The sequence below is a fragment of the Hipposideros armiger genome, unplaced genomic scaffold, assembly GCF_001890085.2.
Source record: "Hipposideros armiger isolate ML-2016 unplaced genomic scaffold, ASM189008v1 scaffold_221, whole genome shotgun sequence".
In the NCBI taxonomy this organism is placed as follows: domain Eukaryota; kingdom Metazoa; phylum Chordata; class Mammalia; order Chiroptera; family Hipposideridae; genus Hipposideros; species Hipposideros armiger.
In genome coordinates this window covers 2,145,882-2,158,542 of record NW_017731571.1, presented here as the reverse complement: position 1 = coordinate 2,158,542, position 12,661 = coordinate 2,145,882, and the positions used below count along the sequence as shown (strand labels likewise).

The 12,661-nt window shown below is 44.2% G+C and overlaps 1 protein-coding gene across 3 annotated transcripts in view; it reads right to left on the bottom strand.

The window, feature by feature from the left end:
• The window catches only part of JCAD (junctional cadherin 5 associated), a 130,337-nt gene that overhangs the window by 15,123 nt on the left and 102,553 nt on the right, over positions 1-12,661 (bottom strand). The window lies entirely within an intron of this gene.

Sequence of the window (12,661 nt, the reverse complement as noted above, 5' to 3'; positions counted from 1 at the left end):
AAGGCCCTTAAAACTTTGAATGCCCAAGAGGGCAAGGGTAAACCCGAGAGCAATGCTTCTCAAGTGTAGTCTTGGGACACTGGGAGTCCATTCCCAGCTCAGCCCAGGCCACTGAGCTCTCAAGGAGCGAGTCTGAGAACCTGCTTTTCACAACCCCACCCCATAGCAGTGGTTCTTAAACTTTAGTGTGTGCAGGAATCACGAGAGGGTTGCTAAGGCACAGACTGCTGGGTCCCATCCCCAGTTCCAAAGCAGGACTGGGTGGGGCTCCACAATGTGCATTTTTTACTATTATATAAGTTTCAGGTGTGCAAAATTATAATTTGACATCTGTACATACTACAAAGTGATCACCCCCAAAAGTCTAATTATTATTATCCATCACCATACAATTCATTCCTTTCCCCGCTTTTGCTCTTCCCCAAGCCCCTGCCCCTCTGGTAAACACCAATCTGTTCCCTGTACCTATGACTTTGCTTTTGTTTTGTTTGTACATTTAAACAGTGGAATACTCAGCCATTAAATACTCATCCATTAAAAACAATGAAATCTTGCCATTTGTGACAACATGGATGAAACTTGATGGTGTTATTCTAAGTGAAATAAGTAAGACAGAGAAAGACAAATACCATATGATTTCACTCGTGTGTGGAACATAATATGCATTTCTAACAGGTCCCCAGGTGATGCTCATGCTGCTGATCCCCGCACCCCACTTTGAGAACCATCATTGCTGGTGGCTGTCAACCATGACTGCACATTGGCACCCAGAGGGACTTCACAGCTCCCGATGCCCCGCCAGTGTCCTAGCTCCACCATGTCAGAATCATGGAGGCAGGGGTGGACCAGGCATCAGAGTTTTCCCAGGTACCCAGCAATTCCCAGTGTGCGCCTGAGACAGAACCACAGCCTAGCAGGGTTCCCACAATTCCCTGATGGTAAGAATCACCAGTGGGTCATTAAAGACACATATTAGCAAGTCTCTCCCCCTGGAAGTCAGCTTCAGTAGGTCTGGGTTAGGGTCGAGGTGGCTGTATTTTTAACAAGCACTCCAGGGGAGTCTTGCCTACAGACGATGTAGGAAATACTTCCAAGGCACTGACCAGAGGAATAGGGGGCTCTGTTCACAAGAAGAACTCTCTGCCGGGCAGGAGATAGCAGTAATGCTATGCTATGCAATGCTATGCTATGCTATGCTATGCTATATGCTATGCTATGCTATGCTATATGCTATATGCTATGCTATGCTATGCTATGCTATGCTATGCTATGCTATGCTATGCTATGCTATAGTACAAATGCCAGCCTAGTTCCAGGTTGCTGTTCACCACCTGGCTGCCTCTTAGAAGTTCCACATGAGCCTTTAAAAACTACCAGTGCCCAGGGCCTATCCCAAATATTTGGATCTAATCCATCTAGCGAGGAGCCAAACACCAGTGGATTTCAATCTCCTCAAATGAGCATGTACCCAGAGTTAGAAACACTGTTCTAATGCAGCTAAAGAAAGAATCTAATCAACACTTACACTGTGCAGAAATGTTAAGCCTACAAATGACCAGAGGTTAGGACTTGAACACAGAAAAACCATTAACTGGAAGGAGGCTTGGAGCATTCAACGATTCTGATTAACCATGTGCCAAGCAGACAGTTTCAACTCTAACACTTAATTATGCTTTTTAAATTAATTTTAATTTAAATTAATAATGCTTTTTAAATTATAAAAGTATTATGTGTTTGGTATTGAAAATTTAGAAAAATATAGGAAAGTACAGAAACCAAAAATCACTTATAATTTTTCTACTCAGAGATACTTATTTTGATATATATCTTCTAGTCTGTGTGTGGGTGTGGAGGGGGATGTGGATTTTCAAATAGCCTTAGTATTCTGCTAGGGGCTTGGTTTTACATGAACATTTCCCACACTTATAGTACAAACAACTGACACTTACCTAGTAGTTACAATGTGCTAGGTCCACACTAAGTGTTTTTCATATAGGAACTCATTTAAGCTTCACCAGCACCCCTCTGAGGTAGGGGCTGCTGTCATTCCCATTTTACAAAGGAGGAAACTGAGGCACAGAAATTAGGTAACTTGCTTAACATTAACATTTACTGGGTGCTCTGCTGTGTCAGGCACTGTGCAAAGCACGCTAAATGAATTCTTTCATTAATTTTACAACCACTATTATTTCTCTCTTTTACAGATAAAGAAACAGAGGCACAGAGAGGTTAAACAATTATCTCAAGTCATACAGCTTGTAAGGAACAGTGGGAAAAGAATTAAAACTCAAGTAGTGTGACCATAATGCCCATTTAGTTAGCCGCTCTGTTTTACTTCTTCCAGTGTAATGAAAATTTACTCAAGTGTGTAATTTTAATAGAATTAAAATTTAAGTGAATAAATTTAATGTACATATTCTATCATATGTACTTGATTTAGTTAACCATTTATACCACTGTTGGACATCTATGTAGATTATATCCTAGAACACTTTGAAGAACACTATTGTTTACAAACACCAAGCATGTCTCAGGTTGTTTAGAATAAATCCTCACAAAAGGAATTATTGGGTTGTCGGAAAAGTCATGATGTATTTTGTCTGTGTTTTTCAAAGGTCATTTATTTATATAAAGAACAAAGATCAATCATTGATATATTGCCTATTTTGTTCGATAACCTTTTGCCATCTTTTAGTGAGCTTCATAATTCCTCATTCATAGAAGGATCTGTTTTTATTTGCGAAAAACTGAACAAGGTGCTGATTTATAGCCTCATCTGAATTGAACGTTATACCACGCAAGGAGTTTTAAAGAGAGCAAAACAAGTGAAAGTCTGACAGCACAAGGTCAGGCGAGTATGGTGGGTGTGGCAACACATCCCATCCAAGCTCCAATAATTTCTGATGGGTGATCAAACTTGTGTGTGGTCTTGCGTTGTCACAATGGGACACAACTCCTTTACAATTAACAAGCTCTGGACATTTCTGGATGATGGATTCGTTCAAACTGTCCAATTGCCGACAGTACACATTCGAATTGATTGTTTGGTTCCTTGGTAGAAGCTTGAAAAACACGACACCTTTAAAAGCCCACCACACTGTGTGCATAACCTTCCTCTGATGAATGCCTGCTTTCGATGTCGTTTGAGATGAATCATCAGGTCAAGAACAAGGCCGTTTGTGCACCACATTGTTGTAAACAATCCACTTCTCATCACCAGTTATCAGTCACTTCAAAACAGGATCGTTTTCTGAGGGTTACTAGTTGGGAGTGGGTGGGGATGAAGGAGAAGGGGAAGGGACGAGACAATACAAATTGGTAACTACAATATGGCCTCAGGGATAGAAAAGACAGCCTGGGAAATATAATCAATAATGTTGTAAATATTTTGTAGGGTGTCAGATGGACTCATGTCTTGTTAGGGAGACCACTTCATAGACGGTGTAGAGGCCTGACCTCCACACTGTATTTCTGAAGCTGATGTTGAATAATATTGTATGTCAACTATAATTATATATAGTCATGGGATGTGGAGTAGAGTGTGGGAATGGAGTCAATGGAATTGTAATAGATATGTATGATATCAGGGGTGGGAGGGCAGTGGATGGAAGGAGGGTTTTTTTTTTGTATGAGGGGTGAAAAGGATAATTATCGCATTGTTCTGTACACCTGAAACTAATAATAAAAAAAGGATTGTTTTCCTCACGTTTAATGAGCATATTCCAGATGTTTATATGTGCTGTCAAATGAACTTCTTTGAGTTCATGCAGAACCCACATATCGAGCTTGCTTACGTATCCCAGCTTCTTCAGGTGGCTGTGAACGCTTGAATGATGGATGTTCAATGTTTCTGCAATCTCTCGTGTCGTGTAACGTGGGTTTGACTCGATCAATGCCTTTATTTTGTCGTCATCAATGTCGGTGGGCCTCCCTGACCGAGGAGCATTGTTGAGATCAAAATCGCCAGTATGGAATTTCGTGAATCATTGTTGGCACTGACATTCTTGTAGAGCACTGTCACCGTAAACTTTATGCAACTTTTCACAAGCTTGATGCATGTTCTTCCCTTTATGGAAGTAAAATAGTAAAATAGGGCAGAAACACACAGTTTGGTCTTCCATCTTCAACTTGTAAAATCTCCAAAACTCAACCAAATTGCTCAATTTTTGTTTTAGAATGAAGCTAGAACTGTCAGCTGTCAAATGACATAGCAATAACATAGATGTGAATGACTCTAGTACTTCCAAAAATGAACTAGTGCCATCTGTCGCAAACATGCATCATGACTTTTCTGACAACCCTATAGTAGAGGTGGCCGGTTAGCTCAGTTTGTTAGAGCACAGTGCTCATAACACTAAGGTTGCCGTTCGATCCCCACATGGGCCACCGAGCTGCGCCCCCCCCACAACTATTGGGTTGTTGGAAAAGTCATGACGCAGTTTTGCAACAAAAAACATAGAAAAAAAATACATCATGACTTTTCCGACAACCCAATAGATTGAAACAACTACTTGACCAGGAACTGATGGGTCCTGGAAAAACACACTGTTCCCCAAAAAATTAAAAACAAAAACAAAACCCTCTTAAAAAAAAGAAAGGAATTAGTAGATGGGGGGCATTCTGTTATCCATGCTGTCAAACCTGACTTTAGATCAGCCATTCCAATCCATACTCCCAGCTGTAGTGCGGAGGAGAGCTGGTCTTGCTAAACTAAACCTTTCCCATCTCTGGTTATTACAATCAGTTTTTTTTTTCTTATTAGATAAATCAAAATAACTTCTCATTGGTCTTAATTTGCATTTCCTTGATCACTAGTGAGGTCGATTTTTTTCATGTGCCTACATGTCATTTGTGGTTTCAAATGATTTCTGCAATACAGTCAGCCCATGTTTCAGCAGATAGCATAGTAGAGTGAAGATGGTAGAGAATGGGGAGGGAGTCCTAGGCCACTAGTTCTGTGCAACCACAGCATGTAAAGGCCTGGGAACGGAGCAACTGCTGGGACTGGGCTGGAGGAGCACCATTCCCAACACACAGGCAGAAGGCTGCTGTTCTGCAGGGCTACATAGTAAATCAACAGTAAAAATCTACTATTATTATATTATTATTACTATTACTATTTTGGAATTACGTACTGCTTTGCCTTAAAAAAGTGAGGGTAGTTCTTCAAATCCTGCCTCTACCCCACCTCCAATCACTTAAGCAGCCACTTAAAGCTGAGTTATGGGTTGAAAAAGTAGAAAATATTTAAAATCAATTTGGGGTAAACCATTTGCCACTGAGCAGCCTAATTTCTTCTGCATTTACTACTCATACACAGTGCCAGAGGTCTTAACACGGGGCATGGTTGAAGGTCAATTTCTTTGTGGCTTTGGTTGTCATCAAAATCAGGTTTTCAACGTTTAGGCTTTGAATGCTTAGCAGAGCACTTCTTGGGTCAGGTTCTATAAGGATTAGTAATTATGGAAGCCATCACCCCCACCACCCCACCACCCCACCCACCCACTCAGGCGAGCCAGCCAATCACAGTCCAGAGCTCTGGAAGCCTCAGTTCCTTCCCTAAGGAAACCCTCTGTGACTCCCCATCCATAGCCTGAGAAACACTGTAGAAGCCCTCAGCACCTTCTGGCTATAGGATCTGGGACTCTATGCAAAGTCTAAGGGCGAGACTTAAAAACCACAACCTAGTAAGAAGTTTCAATTGTCGTAGATCCAATTATGAGCAAGTAAAATAAATCACAGGGAATATGTGGTCGACGCCCTGCATCAGGGCCTACTTCCCTGCCTGTTCCCCAGCTGATGGTGAGTGGGCCTTATACACCACACGGCTTTAATAAGGACCATTCTTACTCCTTATAAACATTTTCCTGGGGTGTCCGGCTCTACGGAAGAAACCACGCTATGTGGCTTCTGCTCGCTTTCTCAATGCATATTCTGGTTTCCCAGTAAACATGTGGTGTTCTGAAATGCCAAGAGTGGCTGAAATTCCAAGGTGCTACTTGTCCATGTGTGTGCCACGAGCATAATCAGAAGACAAATAAAGAATGACATAAATAGGATAAGAATGTAAACAGGCTGCAACCACCTGCACGTGATGTGGTCAGTTTTCTTCCCCACCCAAAAATGTTACATTATTACCTTAACTTCTTTGCCAAAATTGTCTTATGTAACTGATCAAAATGGCTAAGCATTCTGGATTAAACTTTTTTCTACTTGCCCAATGCACCAAAATCCCAATTTAAGGAAAATACAGATCATTTTGGAAATTTTAAATAATCTATTTTAAAAATAGTCCATGTGATATAGAAAACTATAAAGGATTTATTTAGCAGACATCAATTCTGTGCCTAATATGAGCCTGGCTCTGACAGGCACAAGTGGACCCCACATGGTGCTAGTTCGGGCCAATTTCTCCTTCAGACAAGTTATCAAGTGTGGATATTTACTGGCTTTGATATATGACGTCCATTACTAGCTGAAATATGTGCTACTTCAGTTGGTTTCAAAGCCAAGAATATATTTTCGAATACCGTTGAGGAAATAAGATAAAATCAAATGTTTCTTTTTTAAAAATGAAGACCAATAATTTACATTTTTAGAAAGTTAACAATGAGACATTTTATAAAACATGCTGAACACATTAATACAGGGTGGGAAAAAGATAAGGGAAGCAAAGTGGAATGCGATAGCCGAAATAAATTGTGGTGACAAGTTCAGTGAGACAAGCAGGGTCTTTATACAGAATTCCTGGGAGAACAGAACAGAGATGAGACAGAAGTTACACTTGCTATCAGCTCCATGCCTTATCACAGAAAAGAGACATGCTGCCAACAAAACAACTGATAAAAGCTGTTTGGAAAATATTTGAAATACGAACATGTGAAAAACAACATGTCTAAAAGAAAGCAGGCAAACCTAGTCACCGAACATATAAAAGCTAATGATGAAAACAATTAGGAAACATTTCTGTGAGTTCACATGTCTCATTTTCAACCACAATGCTGCCCTTCTTTTAAAAAGTAGAAGCCTACTTAGAATGGCAGTACTTAAATGACTTTGAACCACGGTTTCACACGCTCCAGGATTACCCTCTCAGTGGACTCCAACATCCTTAGTTGCTGAACCAACTTGGTATCATCTGGGCAGCTACAGCCCAGCTCTGTGCCTGATACCCGCTGGTCCTGGGAGGGATGCCCTCCATCCTCCATGAACAAAATCCTGGACCCGGTCCCTGATGGCAGCCCCCAAAGTCTAGTCAGCCATGCTTCCCTGTGAGGTTGTAATCGGGGGCGGGAGGTACCATCTAAGTGATCCCTGGCCCAGCGATGTCCTCCGGTGGCAGGCCTGCCAGCCTAGCAGATACCAGTGCTGCCCACTGCCTTCAGACCTTGATATGGTGTCGCAGTTTGGACCGGGGACAGCTGCAGCACTTTCCATTCTTTCAGATGTTGCTCCCTCTTCGAGATGGGTCCGTCTTACCTAGACGCACAGAGGTCGCACGTGTCACTTAAAGAACCTCACAGTCTTCAAAGGAGGAGCTCTCTTCCTGTCGGTGGGCAGAGGCGTTGAGGCATCTCTTGAGTGACTCCTCTTCACCAGCCCGTGTTCGATGTCTGACATGTTTCGGTGATGGGGTCGGCCATCTATTGCTACAGAACTTGCTCTTAAGGCTCTTTGGGCCTAGAAGCCTGTGATTTTCTTTTTCAGCATGCCTTGGTGTATTCAATATACGACACTGTGTAAATAACCTCTGACCCAGGGTGACAAATAGGCCACTTTTAGAAAGGGGAACTAGGAGGTCAAGAGAAGATGAAGACTAAGGTATAGAGGTCGGCGTAAAGCAAAGATCAGCCTGAAAAGATAAAGCTGCTGGGGCCATAATGGACGGATATCACCCTGCAGCCACGTTCAATCTGAACAAGGATTGCAAGTTGCACTGGCACAGTTGTAACTAGAAAATACACAAATGCCTGGTTAGATTGTTAACGTACTATTATGCCTGCTTTTCAGAATGTCACAATAAATGAGTATAAATGATAAATAATATAGATTCGGTTGAAATAAAGTACCAGGTAGACTATTTTAGGGGGTAACTTTTTTTTTTTAAATACACACATTTCATAATGGGTCCGGAAGAGGAAGCATAATAAATTGTTGGACATATAAATGATGCTAAATTTAGACATGAGCAAGGGAAGACAGGAAAAACATTCAAAGCACTCAGGGTGTGGGTGTGCACAGTGGTAACCAAGTAGATTCACCTGGAAAACCACCTGCTGATATAGCAGATGGAAGCCCCTGAGTCGTGAGTCCTCCCACAGAGAAAGGCTTTGAATGCCTGACCTTGGGTCTGGGTTCCACAAAAATTAACTCAGAATGGAAAAAGTCACTTTGGATGCCATCCCTGCTGCCATGCCAATTGCTCTGCCACAGGACCAAGATATTTAAAAAATTAGATGGCTAGAAATGGACACAAATTGCTCTTTTGTGGTTGCCAGCAATTTTCTGAATTGTCATTGGGGTCGGATTTCAATAGACTTTGGTTCTGCAAATCTAGTAAAGACCTTTATGCATGTCAGGTAAGTCAGAGACCCCACCCAAGCGGCCCTGCCTCCGGAAGTGGTGCTTGCTTTTTCCAAGTTAGTAAGTGCACAGCGGGTGCCGGTATGAAAGACGGCCATCTTAGAAAGTATGGTGAGATTTCTCATAGTATATCTTTTGAATGTACTCAACAAAGTCAGGGGCTAGAAAAACCACTTAATGAAGGGGGTCTTTCTGAGGTTCACTTTCCCCGTGGACCACCGACGAATGCAAACATAGAGAAGGAAAAGGTAAGTGAAGGAGGAAAAAGCGAAGGAATGAAGCTGAAGGAAGAAGGGCATGAGGCCTGCATGGAAGGAAAAAGAGAATGTGGAGGACAGGTGGGTAGGAACTGCTGGCAGGCCTCCCAGGGCAAGGCGGCCCCTGCTCTGTGCACTGAGTTACCCTCAGTGGAGAGGGCTAGAATCTCATAGTGAATTCATCTTTGAACAGCAGCCCTCATACAACTGAACTTATGAGAGAAGAAAGCCTGTTTGACAAGCTCTCATCTCTGACTCCCATTAGTTTCTTATTTAAATGAGCTCACCTGCCTTCCTGATTAAAATGGCAAGGATACACTGATGACTCTGACTTTAAAGGCAGGCAGACACTTGGGAGTCCTCTGTATTCCAGCAGCAGCCTCCCTAGATGGACACGTGTCAACATTCCTACCCACACGAGGGTCCCCATGATGGATTACACACTCCCTCTTTTTTTTTTTTTTGATTTTTTTTTATTGGGGGAATTGGGGGAATGGGAACAGTGCTGGGGAATTGGGGAAAGGGGAACAGACAAGTTGCTGTCGTCTTGTTCTTCAATCTAGTTGTGGAGGATGTTGCTTCACTGGCCCAAGTTGGCACCATCATTGCGCTCTTCTCTGGCGAGGCAGATCAGTTGCCGGCTTCTGGACGGCCGCTCACAGCGGCTGCTGGCCGCTCACGCTGGCTGCTGGCTACATACGGTAGCCCATGGCAACCCACTGCCACAGGGACTGCAGCCCACGCCGTCGCCGGCGACTCACTGCAGCCCAGCTCCAAGTTGAGCCTGTTGTTCAGCATCTTAGCTGTGGAGGACAGTTTCACTGGCCCTCATATGTGGGATCCGAACCAGGGCCCTCTGGTGTCCCAAGCGAGTTCTTAACCATCGCGCCACTCGGCCGGCCCCTACACACTCCCTCTTTATCAGACATCATCTTGTGTACCATCGCGATAGAGGGACCTCCTCGAGCCGATAGAGAAGCTGACCCTCAGGAAGCGTGGTGTCAGAAGGGCAGGAAGTGTAGAGACTACCCAGACATACAGTTCGCTGCAGGTAAAGCCCAGGTAAAGTTGGGGCAGATGCCTTACCGTCCTCCATCCAAGATATGGGCCAGCCCGCCTGAGTGTGTGATGGTTGCACCTGCATTTACCACAGGTCATGCATCACCTTCTCAGGAATCTCCTAGCTTTGGGGAGAAAGGGCTCAAATGGACAAGAGTGGAATGAGAAGACTGTCCCTGTGGTCAGGCCTGGGAAAGCCCAATACTTGAAGCCAACCCACAAAGAGGGCTGCTAGCGGTCAACAGAACAGTCAAGGCTTGTGGCACCTGCACAGGGCTAAAGAGACCATGGGTGGCTTCAGATTTCTCGCTGTGCCAACAGGGAGCAGTGTGGCAATGCTGCTGGGAAAGCGTGGGCACCAGCCAGATGCTGTGGGTTTGAATACCAACACCGTGACTTTCTAACTGTATGCCTTTGCAACATACTTCCCTGCTCTCTGCCTCTGATTCTTCATTTATATTGAGGGGATAGTAGTAACTCCTTTCCTTTTAAGTGTTTTGGGAGGGACTAATGAGATAATACATTTAAACAGTTGAGCAGTGTCTAACACATAATAACCCTTGTTTGTAGCTATTATTACTATTGTGAACTGAACTGAAATAAATTCTCAGTGTAGTACAGAATTTTGAAACTCTCTTCCTCACATCATCCGAGGAAGGGGGTGAGGGCCCAGAGGAAAGAGAAAGAACTGAGTGTTTGCCTCAACATGATGATTACCTTACATCGGCTTTGTCTTTTTCTAGGTCGTTCTCTATAGGCCTTCACAATCACAGGAAGCAGTGATATAGCTGACTGTCATAACAAGACTGCCCCTCGGCGCTGGCTGGTCTCTAAGGAAGAAGCTACGCCTGTTTCCATAATGATGATGTAGAACAAACCAATATTTAGTTTATGAAAACAAAGCAGGAAGAGCAAGCTGCGATCCATCTTCTCTGACATAAATCCAATAGGTAAGGCAGATTACTTCAGGTTTTTCCTATTTAATAAGGATCTGTTATATTTTTACCAAGTTAAAATATCTTCACTAGTATAGTCCATACATTGTCACCATCAACAATGGGGAACAAAAGCCAGCCCTAGCTTCTCACTTCCCTTACACGTTTCTATCACCACCCCTCACTTTTATATCATCATTCACTTATTCAACGGACATTTATGGAGTGCTCTCTGTGCCTCAAAGCCTCTGCTCTTCGGAAGGTAAGCTTACAGCAGTGAAGAGGGGGGCAGGCAGCCACCAGGGACGAGTAAACCAGAGAGCCTGAGGGGCTGTAAAGAACCAGTCCGCTCTCTCCATAGACAGACAAGGCTCTGACCCTGGGAAAGCTAGCTAAGGCCCTCAGGTGTCACAGCTGGTACCTGTCAGTACCTCAGCGACACGCTAGTCTAGGATCTTTGTACTTCGTTAAGAACTGAGTTGACCCTTGAACCGCGCGGGGGTTGGGGTGCCAACCCCTGTGTAGTCAGAAATCTGAGTATAACTTTTAACTCCCCAGTTACCCCTTGGTATCCACAGGGGTTTGTTTCTAGGACCCCTACAGATACCAAAATCCACGAATACTCAAGTTTCTTATGTAAAATGACGTAGAACACTGCATACAGTCAGCCGTCCATATCTGCATATTCCCAACCGCAGATCAAAAATACTGTTTTCCATCCACGTTTGGCTGAACCAGCAGATTCAAACTCATGTTGCTAAAGGGTCAACTGCAGTCACCCTTGAAATAAAGTGACCGGGACTGAGGACCTGCTCAGGTCTTTTTTAGGCCTATGTTTCATATTGTTACTATTCAGTGTCTCTCCCATGGGTTATTTCCTAGCTTGCTAACTAATCCGATTCTCTAGCTAAAGAAGCAACTCAACATTAGCAATTCTCCTCTTGGTGATGACAAGGCCGTGCTGCTGAAGCCTTCCCATTAATTCTAGAAGTACTGCCTTATCACTGTTCTTCCAGAAGACTCACATTCAAAGGGTCCAACCTGATTCTTTTTTTTAAAGATTTTATTGGGGAATTGGGGAAGGGGAGCAGCCAAGTTGTTGTCCTTCAATATTAGTTGTGGAGGGTGCAGCTAGCTCAGCTCCAAGTCCAGTTGCCATCCGGCCGCCTGTCGGCAGTTCCAGGCAGCTCAGCTCAAGGTGCCGTGTTCAATCTTAGTTGCGGGTGGGCATAGCCCACCATCTCATGCGGGAGTTGAACTGGCAAACTTGTTGTTAGGAGCACGTGCTCTCACCAGCTGAGCCATCCCCTGTTGGCAGCTCAGTGGCAGCTCAGCTCAGGCGCAGCTCACTGGCCCATGTGGGAATCGAACCAGTGACCCTGTTGCTCAGAGCTCACACTATCAACCAACTGAGCCACTTGGCCGGCCCCATCCAACCTGATTCTTTTTTTTTTTAAAGATTTTTATTGGGGAATTGGGGGGATGGGAACAGTGCTGGGGAATTGGTAGAAGGGGAATAGACAAGTTGCTGTCGTTTTGTTCTTCAGTCTAGTTGTGGAGGACGTTGCTTCACTGGTCCAAGTTAGCACCATCATTGCACGCTTCCCAGGTGAGGCAGATCAGTCGCCAGCCTCTGGACGGCCACTCACTGCGGCTGCTGGCTGCTCACGCTGGCTGCTGGCTACACGGTAGCCCATGGCAACCCACTGCCACAGGGGCTGCAGCCTACGCCGTCACCGGTGACTCACGGCAGCCCAGCTCCAGGTTGAGCTGTTGTTCAGCATCTTAGCTGTAGAGGGCAGTGTCACTGGCCCTCATATGTGGGAT